We start from the raw sequence: 15,906 nt of genomic DNA, 5'->3' as shown, positions 1-15,906 counted from the left end.
TTTACTGTTTTGTTATATTTTTAATTCATGAAAGTTTAAAAAAAAAAAAGTTTGAAACATTGTTGTGCAAATACTGTGCGAGATAAAAAGTTCCATTTTATTCCCTAGGGGTGTCTGCTACAAAAAAAAAAATATATATATATATATATATATATATATATATATATATATATATAATGTTTGGGGGTTCTGAGTAATTTTCTAGAAAAAAAAATTATGATTTTTACATGTAGGAGAGGAGTGCCAGAATAGGCCCGGTATGGAAGTGGTTAAACTCCTTCTCTCAGCATCTCTGTAGGTCAGTAGGCAGCAGGGTGGATTTGATTTAAATCAAAATTTAAATCATGATTTTAATCACTAGTAAAAATGCTTGATTTAAAGCGGTTGTACACCTATATTTTTAAATTTTACCTATAGGTAAGCCTATAATAGGGCTTATCTGTAGGTAAAATGAATATCTCCAAAACCTGTACATCAGTGGCGCATGTGCTGTGAATGCCCGGCTGAAGGTACGGCAGATGCTGCCGGACCTTGCCGGGAAGAAGAATCCAACGCGCATTCGCGGGAGTGATGTCATTGCGGCTCCGGCCACTCACAGCGCCGGAGCCACGAACCCAGAGGAAATGTTGAGGCAAAATGTAAGCTCCTTCGGCGTGGGCCAGGCTACGATACGGGGACCTCATTCTAAGGTAAGTATTTCATAATGAGCTAGTATGCGGTGCATACTAGCTCATTATAACTTTGCCTTACAGGTTTTTTTTTTTTTTTTTTTTAATGTGCGGGTATACAAACACTTCAAATCATAATTTTTAAAGAGCAACTGTCATCTCTGTCCCACAGTGACTCCTTCCACTGACCCGCTGTTGACTCATCGACAGTCCCATTCACTTTAATGGAATGACTGGTGATGCGGCAGTGACACAACAAGGCGAGGGACGCACCAGGTGAGTAGATGCCCGCTAACAGGCGCTGCCATAATGGATCTGAAATGACAGGTGCTCTTTAAATGTAAGCACTTATTATTGATGGTAGTTAGAATCTTGAATATTTGCAAACAAAATGAAGGTTTCATATTTATAATAATATAAATATATAAATAGTATAGTATATATATAATAATAAGCTGTCAGGTTAGTAAAACAGCGATATTAGAACCGATCCAATCATACAGTTTGTAGTGTACATAGATTTGCAAAACAATGGGATAAAGGAATATTCCTGAACTTTGTTGTATCTCATGGTTATTGTGAAATGATGTGAATGCATCAATGCAGTGCATGTTATCTCAGCTTGCAGAGCTTAGATTCATTAAATTAGTTTACCAAGATCTATTTCATGCTGCATAAACTAAATTATTAATGTATCTTAAATAGAAAACTATCTTTAGATATATTTTTACTCCAAAAGTATTTATTAAAATAAATTTGATAAAAAATAAAAAAATCCCATATAAATCAAAAAAATATAATTTTTATCCACCCTGGAAGCCAGGCTCTGTGAAATGTGTGACCCAGCAGTATCTATTCACAGGGGATATTAAATATGTGTTATAAAATTCAAGGAAGTGAATGTGTGGGGATCTTCACAAAGTAAGTTTAGAAACGTCAAGATTATTCAAAGTATTAGGAGTAGGCTAGAAATAATTGAAACATAATGTGGAAATGAATATACGACTTTACATTTTGACCATAGATATGCTTTAGCCGTATACACTGAAACTAGAAGCCGATTGGTTACTATGCTCTGCTGCTTTAGTTTCAGTAAATGCCCCTCACTGCGCAGTTTGATGTGCCGTTCACTTAGAACACACATTCACAAGTACAGTTGCCTGCCGCGGCACACCACAATACACACGTTACATAAAATACCACGTTAGGGTACATGTGCAATGATATTTACAAATGTGAAAGGACTGTAAAAGTCATGTGTTAAGATGGCCATGCGTGAAATTTGGGCGGTGTAGCAGGGACCGAATACATTTCGACCAGTGTGTTGGCTTCCCCACTCAGCAGAAGTCACTGTCTAATTTGCCTCTGACAAAAGGACATCTTATATCACTGACCAGTTTATTCTGTCAGGATACAATTTCCCATTTGGGAGGTTCACCTTGTTTGTGTGGATGAAGGAATCTGTTTCTGGAATGAATTAGCTTTTCTGGATTGGTAGCTTTTTCCGCTGCTCTGGACGTCAGAGTGGAATTCCATTCAGTATAAATGTTTTGCTGAAGTCGGTACTGATACCTACACTTCCTGGGGTTTCAATCTCCTGGCCTGGGTCACCAACAATTCTAATGCCACGTACACACGGTTAGACTTTCCGACGTAAAATGTGCGATCGGAGCTTGCTGTCGGATATTCCGACCGTGTGTAGGCTTCATCGGACAGTTTCCATTGAAATTTCCGTCGCACAAAATTTGAGATCTGGTTCTCCAATTTTCCGACAACAAAATCCGTTCGCACAAATTCCAATCGCGTGTACACAATTCCAACGTACAAAGTGCCACGCATGCTCGGAATCAAGCAGAAGAGCCACACTGGCTATTGAACTTCATTTATCTCGGCTCGTCATACATGTTGTACGTCACCGCGTTCTTGACGTTCGGAAATTCCGACAAATTTGTGTGACCCTGTGTATGCAAGACAAGTTTGAGCCAACATCCGTCAGAAAAAATCCATGGATTTTGTTGTCGGAATGTCCGATCAATGTCTGATCATGTGTACGGGGCATTACTGCTTCCTTCCTCTGACCTCTTATTACAGAAACAGGAGGAACCAGTAAGAGCCATGGGTACCCAGAAGATTGACACTACCAGAAGTGTCGGTTTCTCTATGAATTTCTCCTGAACCAAGTGGCTTTTTGGCGGCACAGGCAGCAGGAAAGGGACTTTTTTTTTTATAGATAAAACGTCTTTAAGGCTTTTTTTATTTTAAGAAAAGGGTTGCTTTACCATCAACTGATTGCACCGGGTTCTCCTGTATAGTGTATAATGAATCAGTATCACTTGGATTGTAATAGAAGCAGAGATCATGCTGAGTATTTCTGCCAGTTTAACACGGTAAACCACATGAAGAGAGGGAATTGTCAGGGGAAATTTAGAAAAGGCAGAAATCATTCTGTAGCTTACAAATCTTCAGACTGGCAGCAGGAGTCCTAAACTATACAAGCACTTCCACTGGCTCCTCATCCTCCCTTTTAACCTTCAGATCTTCTCCTCTACTGTATTTTTAATTGGCTGTGCCCTTTGAAACTAGAAATATTTAGGTAATAGGGGGGTATATGAACAAGTATTATTGTAAACAATTTTGCTGGAGCAAAGACCTGAATTTTACGATAATCTGAAATGTGCGAATCTTCCCAGGAGAGATGACATTTGAAATGTTTGGATTAAGGTGACCAGATTTTTCAAATGAAATCCGGGGACATATTTTTTTTATTGACAAATGGTAAACTATTATATAAGCATATTTTCCTGAAATGATATGCGGTATATGTGGTATGTGTTTATGGAATGATTGTATGATATATATTTATTCATCACATTTTGTCCATGAGATTAAAAAAAAAAAAAAAAGATACTTAGATTTTTTTGAGATATGACTACCAAATGTTAAGAAGATAAGATAGAGAAAAAAACTTTTCAATGTATATTTTGTATTTTATTCTTACCAAAGAAGCACAGAGGTGCGCTATGTACAGAGTGCAGAGTTTAGGGGTGCACCCATAGATGGTTCGAATCTTAGCCGACCCTGCTAAACCAAGCAACATTCTAATCATCTATGCCTTGCTTAACTCACAATGACATCAACTATGACACTAATATAATGATCAGCTAAGGGAGAGGAGTGCAGAGTATACGGCAGTGGGTAGTATGTGCAGGAGAAGAGTGTGGAGTATATGGTGGTGGTATGTGCAGGATGGTGTCAGTAGGGCAGTGGATAGTGTCAGTAGAGCAATAGACAGTGACATTTTTTTGGTTTATTATTTTATTTTTTATTATTTTTCACAATTGTATTTTTGTATTATTTTTTTTACAAACATTTTGTGAGGACAGTGGATGGTGTCAGTAGTTTTTTTTTATTTTTATTATTTTACTATTTATTATTTTTTACAATTTTATTTTTATTTTTTATTTTTTATATTTTTTTTTTCAAAGTGCTTCGGTTGGGGGTGGTTTTTTTTTTCCTTTTTTTTATCAGCCCTGTTGGGGGGGGCTTTGGTGACATATCAGGGGTCTAAACAGACCCCTAAAATTTCCCCTTTGAGACAGGGAAAGTGACTGAGAACACAGATTCTCCAGTCCCTTTCTCAGCAGCCTTAGCTGCACTGAAGATAAATGGACAGGAGATAGAGGCTCCTCCCCATTCATAAATTGAAGCATCGTAAACACAGTTTACTATGCTACGTTATGAATGGACAGCCAGAGATCACCGACTCTGTTCATTCAGAAAAGAAAGGAGCTGGTAAATTACATATTTAGCGGCTACTTCCTCAGTTCTCCATCGTGACAGATTGGGGACAGGGCTGGAACCGGAGGAGCACAGAGGGGAACCAGAGAAGGACCCGGGGAGCCAGAGGAGGGCACAGGGAGCCAGAGGAGGACCCAGGGAGCTGGAGGAGGTCATGGGGCCCAGAGATTAAAGGACATTTGATGGGTAGTCAGGAGTGATCGGTGTGGCAGTGGGGGGGAGTTACAAGCACCGTTCTCCCTGTGTGGCTTTCAATGAAGCAGCTGACAGCCGCGGGAGGGAGAGGATGAGAAGCGTCTGTCAGCTGCTTCATTGCAAGCCACACAGGGAGTTTGGTGCTTGTTTCGAAGGGATAGTGCTTAGGCTCTGAGGAAGATGGTATCCCTTCGAAACGCGTCAGCCAGCAGTGGTCCTCATGTCCTCTCCTTCATCACCTGGAGACTGTTGTAATCAGACTGATTGCCACCATTTGAAGGCTTTTACTTTTTTCTTTCACGTGATTTAGAGTAGTTCTTAATTTGCCAAAAATATATGGTTGAGCCCTGGTTTTACCTACCCTGACTGCCCCCCCACCTCCTTAACACAACACAGTAGCTGGCAGGGGGTTGTGCACATTCTTTTCGCAGCCAAGAGTACAAGATTATATCCCCTGTTCGAGTGAATGGGGATGTGCTGCAACTGCCCTACAACTGTGTGCAATGCACAAGGCTGTAGCATGGTGGTGCAGGCTTTTTCAGGGTTAAAACAAGTGATGGCAACATACTGACTCCCAGCCACCTGAAAACTGCCTTCTGAAAAGCAATTTACCATGGTTTGCTTTTCAGATGGGTGGTAAGGGCTGCTTCTAGTGTAAACAAACCCACGTAGGTCTATTTTTTATTTTTAGGTATGTCCAATAATTAAAAACATTGCAATAAGTATTCAAACTGATTCCTGATAAACCTGATGAAATTCTCTCAATGGGTAGCCCTAGTGGCCCCAGAAGCCTGTTGGAAAATTTTCAGCCAAACAGCAGCTGCATCCAATCAGGTGCAGCCACTGTTTGGGTATTCTGACAGTCGCCACCAATGGCTGTTAGAATAGAATAGCCCAGCAGGGGATTTGTCCATCTGCACTGTACGGTGTGGATGGAGAGATATGAAAAATGTATTTAGTTCAGCTAACATGCTAATTTAAAGAAATCCCCTTTAGGGAAAGACCAGTAACCCATACCAAACTATCAGAATGCATCCTTTAAATTTAGAACCAACCCTTACCAACAAGATTTCCTCTAAGGCCTCTTTTAGACTAGTAGTAGGAGGGCGTTTAAAACACACGGTTGAGAGGTGTTCACATGCTGCAGTTGTAATGCTTCGCGCCTGTGGCAAAAACTATTAAACGGCCGGCAGCGTGTCCATTGTACATGACCCATTTAAGCACATGGGGAAGCGTTCCAAATGCTCTGCAACCGCATGCAATGTTTGCTAAACCAGGTGGGGAGGAGCATTTGGCAATTGCCTCTGACAAGCCTTTTGACAGGAATCACTTTTCGGAGGAGCAGCGAGTTTAGCCATAGGTCTAAACCTAGCCCTACTGAAATCAAAGCAGCCAAAAAAACTTTGGTGAACTTATTTTTGTATTCTAGGCCCTGCTGTTTATTTACTTAAAGCCGTGTGCATAGACATTGTTTTGTTTTGGGGAATATGTAATGCCCCTGTCAATATTTTTTGCTGTTTGCATACCACTCAAGAGATTCCCCATTCACCTGTCCTGCAGATGCAACAAACATTAGAGGAAATCTCAACAAAGTGAGGGACATTACATTTTTTACAGTTGTCACCAGAACAAGTTTCCCCATTGGAAGATTTCCCCTCACCTCCTGTTCTGGTGACAGCTGTACAATTTGGGTCTCCCATCACTTTCTGTCTCAGTGACAATGATCACTAGGACAGATAGAGAGGGTGAATCTCCCCCAGTGGGGACGCAGATAGCAATAAAAATATAACAGGTTTTAATATCTAAATTCTGTCCAAAATGGAAAGTGGTTCTTCACCCTCCCCATCCACTTGCTTTCCACCCCCCTCCTTATTTTATTTTTTATTCAAGTACTGTGCAGAACTCTTCTAAACATATGCACCATCACATCATCGGGGAGGGCGCAACTGTCTCTTCCTGGTTTTTGCAGCTAGCCCGGTGATGATGCACTTCAGCACATGAGTGTCATCAGTGGGGGTGGCTGTAAGAACCCAGAAGATACAGCTGGCTCCCTGGTGACTTCAGAAGAGCATGATATATGACTTGGTGTGGAGCAGCGGATCTCCAGAAAATACCACTGAACATGTCATAGCTCCCAACTGTCCCTGATTTGGAACAATGTCCCTCTGTCCCTCATTCCTCCTCATTTGTCCCTCATTTTGGTATGATCTATATAGATGTATATAAAATGCACCTTTTATCTATCAAAAAGTGTTTTCCAGCGCTAAACCTTTCATCTGATTTCTAAATTGCTGCATTTGTAAATTCCAAAAGCCAATATAAAGGAATAGTAGTGGTAAAAAAAAGCCCTTGTGGGTTTAACCAATCTTGTTTTTTTGTACAATTCTCCTTTAAGGGGGCGTTGCAAGGGGTGTGTCCTATGCCTGCATACTTTTGCTGATAGATGTCCCTCATTCCCAAACTTAAAAAGTTGGGAGGTATGAACATGTGAGTATATTTTCTGAGTAGAACAAGTTCAAAGAACTATAGTCTTTATTTAAAAGAGAATAGTTAGAACCCCTGGTAAGTTTTGTTTGCTGTCTGTGGCTTTGCTGAGGAGTTTCACTCTCTTTATTGGCCCTGGTATTCAAAAAGAGATTGAAAATCTAAAATTAACAGTCACCAGAACAGGATCTAATGAAAATGTTTCAATAGGGACACCTGATCTGGTCAAAACTGTCTAATCTTCAATAAGTTTTATCTTCAAGAAAAAAAAGTGAAGGGAAACCTCTTCAACTTGACATAGACCACCAAAAACACCCAAACAGGAATTTTAACCATTCCTTTCTCTATCAAAAATTGGTTGGGCTAGAGACACACTTTGAAGCTGACCGACCAGACTAAAGTGAAATGTGCATTTTAAACAATGTTTGCTTTTCATTTCTGGGTGCACTAATTGAAAGTAAACAAGTTCCATACACATCAAGCTTGTTTTAGACCCCTTTCACACTGGGGCGCTTTTCAGGTGTTTTATCGCTAAAAATAGCGCCTGTAATGCGCCTCTCAAGCCACCCCAAGCCCGAGTGCTTTCACACTGGGGTGGTGCGCTTGCAGGACGGGAAAAAAAGTACTGCAAGCAGCATCTTTGGGGCAGTGCCCATTGAAAAACGCCCTGCCCATGGAAATGAATGACTTCTGCCTGTGTTGCATAGCAAAGCCAGTCATGACATCACAAGGTCTAAAATAAGGTATGTAATTGTTGCCCCCCTCTGGTACACAAAGGTAGGATAACACCTCCAGAGGCAGGGGTGGGCTAGCATTTCACCCCAGGGCTGAGTCCATAGCAAAAATGAGGAGACCAAGAAAGAATATTGTCCGCCAGTCACTTTTGTTTTTTAAAGTTTTGCAGAACGGTTAAGGAGGTGAGGGCTGGGGGCCCCAGATACCAATGCAGATCACTTACAGATATTCCAAATCCAGATCAATGTCCAGCTTCACAGAGTCAGAATCTTTAAGCCAACCCGGCAACACTGTAAATGCATTCCCAGATTTCAGTGCATCCTCCAAGTGAGTCACCAGATCCTTCTGAGAGATCAGCCTTCTTCCTGCCTTTATCCAGCAAGGCGCCTCCCCTGGGTCTCCTCCTTGGCACAGCTTCCTCCAGACCAGTCAGGACCCCTTCAGCACACACTAGTGTCCAAAACAGGGCCAAACAGCAGAGCTCCATCTAGCAACACCTCCTCGGGCCTCAGCCCAGGGAAAGAGAGTGAGCACATGGCCTGTCCCAAATGTTTATATCCTCCCCCAGCATGCACCAATGACACAATCCTCCTACTGGATTGGCTGAAGGAAGTATACATATTCATTACTTAGTTTTGTTTGTGAAATGTCATACTGTGACCAGTGATACCAGTGATAAATCTACTGGCAACAGTGAGAAATCACAAGCCAACCTAAGCTTATGGAAAAACCAGGTGACAGCTATACAATCAGTCTGAGATAACTACAGCCCAGCCAAAAACGAAATTGGCATCCTAGCCCCTGTTTAGAACAAGAGGGTTACATAATGAAAACAAAAAAACATTTCAATAAAACTTAATTAGCTTGTTGATATGAGGGAAGAGAGGAACCACATAAGGTAAAACATAAGCAGATTAAACTTCAACCTTATTGCTCACTTAAAGCAGTTGTATACCCGCTGACATTTTTTATTTTTTTACCCCTGTAAGGCAAAAGGCATAATGAGCTAGTATGCACCGCATACTAGCCTATTATGAAATACTTACCTTAGAACGAGGTGTCGGTATCTTACCTGGTCCACGCCGAGGGAGCTGTCATGTTGCCTCGGCGTGTCTTCCGGGTATCGCGGCTCCAGCTCTGTGAGTGGCTGAAACCGCGATGTCGTCACTCCCGCGCATGCGCGCGGGAGATTTCTTCCCCGGCAAGGTCCGGCCGCTTCCGGGCCTTCAGCCGAGAATCCCCTGTGCGCATGCGCCGCTGCAGTCAGCGGCTCATAGCAAGGGGAATATCTCCTAAACCATACAGGTTTAGGAGATATTTTTTTTACCTACAGGTAAGCCTTATTATAGGCTTACCTGTAGGTAAAAGTTAACAAATAGACTATACAACCACTTTAATGTAAAAGTTGTATTTAACTTAGTAAATATGATAAAGCTGTGATTCAAGGAATGCATTGTTAAAAAATGTTTAGGCTTAATAACCACTTTAAACTGTAAACTTTCTGCATTGATTGATGGCCACCACAGTCACAGCCAACAATACTGATCATTTGACATTATGTATGTTTTTGGTGGTGGTTTGTACTCTTCTTTAGTAAGACACAGAAGAGGAAAGTGCAGTAACCAATAGCAAAACATCTTTCAATATTCTTAGTACATTAAACGCCCCCTTGCGTCAAGAATGGCCTTAGGTGCTAGCTTTATTTCACACAGCAAAAGCAGACAGGTGTTGAGCATGAATGTGCACATGCCTTTACTATGGGATTCATTCTAAAGCTGGTAACTACACTGCATATAGGCCTTTATGGAAGAATATGATTACCTTAAAGTGGAACTTTACTCATTTTTATAAGTTCCTCTTTCCTGCCCCACCCCCCTCCCTCTTACACATTAGTTAAAAAATAAAAACGTTTTTTTCTGTATTTTTTGTTTTTAATTCCTAAATCTTGGCCTAGGCCAGGATTATGTCACAGCCTGCATGAGCAGACACTGACAGAGTACTGGCAAAGATCCCCTTGGCATGTGTACGCATGCCTGACATCTTGAATAGTTGCTCCTGGAACATGTGCTATAGCAGGGCAGCACAGTGGCTAAGTGATTAGCACTTTTGCTTAGCACTGGTGCTTTCTGCATACTCTGAGACTATCTGCCTACATACTATATTATATATAGCTTTACTGCGTTATAATTATTGATTGTCTTTTTCTCTCCTTAGAATATATACAAAGCTCCTGAAGAAGCAATTTTCGCGAAACATGTAGAGCTTTTTTTATTGCTACATTATAGTTTAGTCACACAGGTCTACCATGACATGTTTCTGATATCTATGACCAATATTGGAGAGGTTTAGCTGCCACTGTAGTAATACTGCAGTATTTTAATGTGTTTTTTATTACTATGTATTAATTGTTAATAAAAGTTCATTGTTTATTTCTTATGATTGGTGCCTGGAAAGTCCATTTTTTCACTTTCATTATTTGACCAATTGACGTTTAAGTCGTGGCACTGCGCTACCTCAAGCTCCCACAGTTCCATCCTGTGTTGGTGCTTTGATAACTCTTTGATTCAGGGACTGATGTGAAGGTACTATTTGTGCAAAGCATTGCATAAATTAACGGTGCTATATAATTACCATAAACAAATATAGCATCAAAATAGCTGTTTGCGAAATGTTGGGCATGTGTAGACATGTCATGAGGGGTCTGCCACACTACGATTGGACCTGGAAGGACTTGTGGCATGTGTGCGTATAAGCTTGATCTCCAGTAAAAATGGCAGAGGTGTGAAGGAAGAACCTCTGCTTCAACCAAAAGATTGCTGAACTCCATTGACTAGCATGTATGTTTTTATTTTATTTTGAGACAGAGATCATTGTTAAGGTGGGTACACACTATAAGAAAATCGGGCGAACTATCGTTCGTTTTCCTTGATTTTTTTAAAGCAAGTTGGAACCGAGGATAGAAATAATGTATGAAAATTCTCGTACGACAAAGATTTTTTTTGTTGTTTATTGGTCTTTTCTACCTGACTTTTGTCCCTTCGGAAATTTTGATTTGGAGAGCCTGAATCGGACATCGAAAAGTGAGTACACACTATATCGAACGATTGTGCCTTGTATGGAATTTTTCTTCTGATTTTCTCATAGTGTGTACCTTACTTTAAGTCTTTTTTTCTTGGGCAGGGGGATTCAAACACAGTGAAGTTCCTCGTTAAAGCAGAACTAAAGATAGAAATACCCACGTATGCTCCAAATGATCCAACACCGTGAGGTCCCTCGCCGGCATCTTTGCTCTGACTTCTTCCGGGTACTAGTCTTTGGATGTCTTGTTTGTCAGGTGCAGTATGTTTTCACTACTGTGCATGTGCAGGAGTGCAGTCACACACCTCCCAACCTTTAGAGATGGGAATGAGGGCCACCTATTAGAAAAAGTATTTAGACATAGGACATCCCCCTGCCACCCCCCTTTAAGGGGAGTTATACAAAAAAAAAAAAAAGAAAAGGATTAGTTAAACCTACAAGTGCATTTTTTTTACTACTACTATTCCTTTATACTGGCTTTTGAAATTTACAACTGCAGCAATCTAGAAATTGGATGAAAGATTTAGCACTGGGAAATGCCACCTAAATACCAGGCACTTTCTCCCCTTCCTGCCCAAGCCAATTTTTAGCTTTTAGCGCTGTCGCACTTTGAATGACAATTGTGTGGTCATGCTACACTGTACCCAAACAAGTTTTTTATTATTTTGTTCCCACAAATAGAGCTTTCTTTTGGTGGTATTTGATCACTGCTGAGGTTTTTATTTTTTGCGCAACAAATAAAAAAGACTGAAAATTTAGAAAAAAAAAACGTTTTTCTTTGTTTCTGTTATACAATTTTGTAAATACCGTATTTATCGGCGTATAACACGCACTTTTTTCCCCTTAAAATCAGGGGAAAGTCGCAGGTGCGTGTTATATGCCGATCCCCGCCGATCCCGAGCTGTCACATTTTCAAAATCGCGGACCGCGATTTGAAAATGGCGCCGCCGGAGCCGAAGTACACAGAGCCGGTCCTCGGCTCTTTCCGGCGGCTCTCGTTTACTTTCGGCTCCACTCGTAGTCCCGAGCGGAGCTATCCGAACCTACTCGGATAGCTCCGCTCGGGACTACGAGTGGAGCCGAAAGTAAACGAGAGCCGCCGGAAAGAGCCGAGGACCGGCTCTGTGTACTTCGGCGCCGGCGGCGCCATTTTCAAATCGCGGACCGCGATTTTGAAGCCCTGGAAGCAGGGACAGGGGATCCCAGGCTGCACTGGGGCAAGGCTGCACTGGGGAAGGCTGCACTGACAAGGCTGCACTGGGGAAGGCTGCACTGACAAGGCTGCACTGGGGAAGGCTGCACTGACAAGGCTGCACTGGGGAAGGCTGCACTGACAAGGCTGCACTGGGGAAGGCTGCACTGACAAGGCTGCACTGGGGAAGGCTGCACTGACAAGGCTGCACTGGGGAAGGCTGCACTGACAAGGCTGCACTGACAAGGCTGCACTGGGGAAGGCTGCACTGACAAGGCTGCACTGACAAGGCTGCACTGGGGAAGGCTGCACTGACAAGGCTGCACTGACAAGGCTGCACTGACAAGGCTGCAATGAAGGGCATTTAAATGTAAGTTTTTTTCCCTTCAACTTCCCTCCTAAAAGTTTTTTTTCCTTAAAATTCCCTCCTAAATTGGGGTGCGTGTTATACGCCGGTGCGTGTTATACGCCGATAAATACGGTAAGTAAGTTTTCTCCTTCACTGACGGGCACTGATGAGGCTGCACTGATAGGCACTGATGGGCACTAATGAGGTGGCACTGATAGGCGACACTGATGGGCACTGATAGGTGGCACTGGTATGCAGCACTGATGGGCATTGATAGGCGGCACTGATGGGCACTCATAGATGGCACTGATGGGCACTGATAGGTGGCACTGAAGGGTACTTATGGGTGGCACTGATAGGTGGCACGGATGGGCACTGATAGGTGGGCACTGATGGACACAGATGGGCACTGGTAGGTGGCACTGATGGACACTGAAGAGGTGGCACTGATGGACACTGATGGGTGGCACCGCTGGGCATCACTGATGAGGAGACATTTGGCAGGCATTCAAAGTGGGCACTGACTGGCACCATTTGTGGGCACTGATTGGCATCTTTTAGAGCACTGTGTGGCATCCCTGGTGACCATGGGGGGCATACCTGCATAATGTGTGATGGGCGCCCTGGTGGTACTGGCGGCATCCCTGGTGGTGCAGTGTGGGCATCCGTGGGGGGGGGCTACACTGATAAACAATCAGCACAGGTCCCCCCTGTCAGGAGAGCCGCCGATCGGCTCTCCTCTACTCGCGTCTGTCAGACGCGAGTGAGGAAAAGCCAATAAATGGCTCTTCCTGTTTACACTGTGATCAGCCGTGATTGGACACGGCTGATCACGTGGTAAAGAGCTTCCGTCAGAGATTCTTTACCGAGATCGGTGTAGCGCTGTGTCAGACTGACACACAGTACCACCGATCACCGCGCTGGCCTACAGTTATCCTGCTGGATGTCATATGATGCGCAGTCAGGATAACTGAACCACCACCTGCCCATCATTTTGCTATAGGCCGGGCGGGAAGTGGTAAAAGATAAAAAGTGCATTTTATATACAAATATATAGAGCAGACCAAAATGAGGGACAGATGCGGAGGAAAGAGGGACAGAGGGACTTTGTTCCAAATAAGGGACAGTACCTCAAAATCAGGGACAGTTGGGGGCTATGCAGTCATTCTAGCACAGAAACCAGACTGTAAACTGAGCTGCGCATTCGCAACTCAATCGCAAACAGGCAGGTAAGTGAATTCTATTGCAGAAGAGACATTGAATGTCTTTTCTGCAATAAAGAGTCTGTCTGTTGTCAGTTGTTTTATTTGTAGCCTTTAGTTCTGCTTTTAAGATCTAAAAGCTCACATCTAAATTTTAGAAGTCATAGATAAATTCACATAACATATAAGGATCAGGTTTTGTTATCACACAAGACACCATAAAAGACTGAAAATCGTAAAAAATCTATAACATCATTATTCATCTACACTGAGAAAAAAAGGCCAAGCATCCAAGAACGACTATGTGTACCTAACACTACACATAGAAATAGCATATAGAGAAGAGCCCCCCTTCACATACATGGCATACCGCCAAGGCATTATTTACAGCACAAATCAATAGGCACCAGTAAACGGCAAACACGTGACAGGCAAAAGTGCTCTGCTACTACAAAGAGGACAATGTAATCAAGAACAGTATGTTCTATCTGCACCATAAAGCTAGAACGGTATTATAATTATTTCTCATTCTTAAAAATATACACCCTTAAAAACATGCATTTATTTATTTTTTTTTTTAAGAAATTGATTTTTTTTAAATGACAAATATACACATTTTAATGCAGCATGCCACCATATATAGGTAAAAAATATCAGTGGCATGTCAAAACGTCAAGGTAAATGAATTAGAAAATAAATGCATAAAAATGTCACACCATTAAAAAGGGTAAATGAAGACGGCCCATCGCAGTGCAAGCCAGCTCAATGGCCGCATTAGCTGCAGGGCAGATGATATGACATGGGTAAAATATTTCAGCATCCAAAGGGTCTCTTTATAGGTCACTGAGATGCTGCACTTACTTCCTATAGCGATCGGCTATACATACGTCAGTAATTTCCCTAAATATAAAATATCAGAATCCTTTATCAGATCCTTTCCTATTACAATACAGTTTGTTTCGGTGTGCTGCTTGCAATGCTGCTGTATACTGAAGCTGAAATAAAAATTGTTGCACATGACCGGATAACATATTAGCATAGAATCTCTGGGGATGTCTTCAGAGGAGAATGAAGGTGAGGCCCAGTGTAGCTATCATTAGCAAGCACATAAACCCACATGTGTATGCACGCCACATCACCAATATTACAGGATGCACTATCATAAAGGAAGCTTATGTAAGATGTTAAGACAAAAAAAAAAAAAAAACTAAAATATTAGAAGCGAGCAGCACAGCTAGCTGCACCATTGATGTCCATTGTAATAATGATTTATAAAAATGCATTGACATGACATAAAAGACAGAGAGGGCTCACCATGTTGAAGTGGGGCAGAGATGAAAGCTGAGCAGCCTGAATCCTGAATCCATGGCTGGATGAGGAACACATCAGCAGCTGTGCTTGTGTGATGATGCTGAGGATGGCTGGATGGCAGACAAGCAGGCAAAGGACCCCTCCCCTCCTCCTTCTAGGGAGGCAGACAGAACATGAGCTCATGGAGCCTGCAACTGCAATCTCCCTCCCTCAGTTCCTATGGAAACAAGGCTGTCATTACAATGGGAGATTGCTGTGTAGGTGCTCAGGCTTTTCCGCTGCTAGCTAGGACTGCATGCTGCCATTATGGCCTAGTGAGTGGAAAATGCTTTCCAGAAACTATACTAGAAGATAAATAGGTGATGTACAGCCGACAATGGCTCGTGTACTCGGCAAGGTGACACAGTGTGGCTGTTTTATGGGGAAAAAAATCAAAAATGGAACTGATGCTATAGGCAAGATGTACATGATTGTACTTCCATAAGAACTTGTTCACGTACATCATCCCAGGCTCAATGCAAGGGCACAAAGAAAACAGCTGTACGTTTACACCATAATCAGCCAAAAACAGAAAAGACATGACACTGCAATACCCCCACAGTATGCCCATTAATGTGCGTTTTTTTTTTAACATGCGTTACTGCAGTGCATAGACCCCTTTCACACGGTACGATTAGATCAGCAGGGGGTCTGTCAGTTGACCCCCTGCTGATCTGAGCAGAGCAGGCTAAAGACAGGTCTGTGTCTGCTCAGTTTATGCAGAGCGGACATGGACAGAGCCTGCTCTGCTCTATGGGCAAACGGGTGCAAACGGACTCCGCTGTCTGTTTACTGACAGCCCTCCAATCTGAACTGTCGTTTTCTTAGCAGACCGGAATGGATTGGGTCTAAATG

At 42.4% G+C, this 15,906-nt stretch overlaps 1 protein-coding gene across 2 annotated transcripts in view; it reads right to left on the bottom strand.

The window, feature by feature from the left end:
* The window catches only part of JAKMIP2 (janus kinase and microtubule interacting protein 2), a 203,455-nt gene extending 188,263 nt beyond the window's left edge, over positions 1-15,192 (bottom strand). The window contains exon 1 of one of the 2 annotated variants that reach the window (XM_073620612.1): positions 15,016-15,192. The gene's annotated coding sequence lies outside the window, so the exon portion shown is untranslated. The remainder of the gene's footprint in view (positions 1-15,015) is intronic. The other variant, XM_073620611.1, reaches the window with a different exon arrangement.
* Positions 15,193-15,906: the final 714 nt, after the last annotated feature.

The sequence above is a fragment of the Aquarana catesbeiana genome, linkage group LG03 (genome assembly GCF_042186555.1).
Source record: "Aquarana catesbeiana isolate 2022-GZ linkage group LG03, ASM4218655v1, whole genome shotgun sequence".
Lineage (NCBI taxonomy): Eukaryota > Metazoa > Chordata > Amphibia > Anura > Ranidae > Aquarana > Aquarana catesbeiana.
The sequence above is the reverse complement of the archived record's forward strand: the minus strand, read 5'-3'. Positions and strand labels throughout refer to the sequence as shown.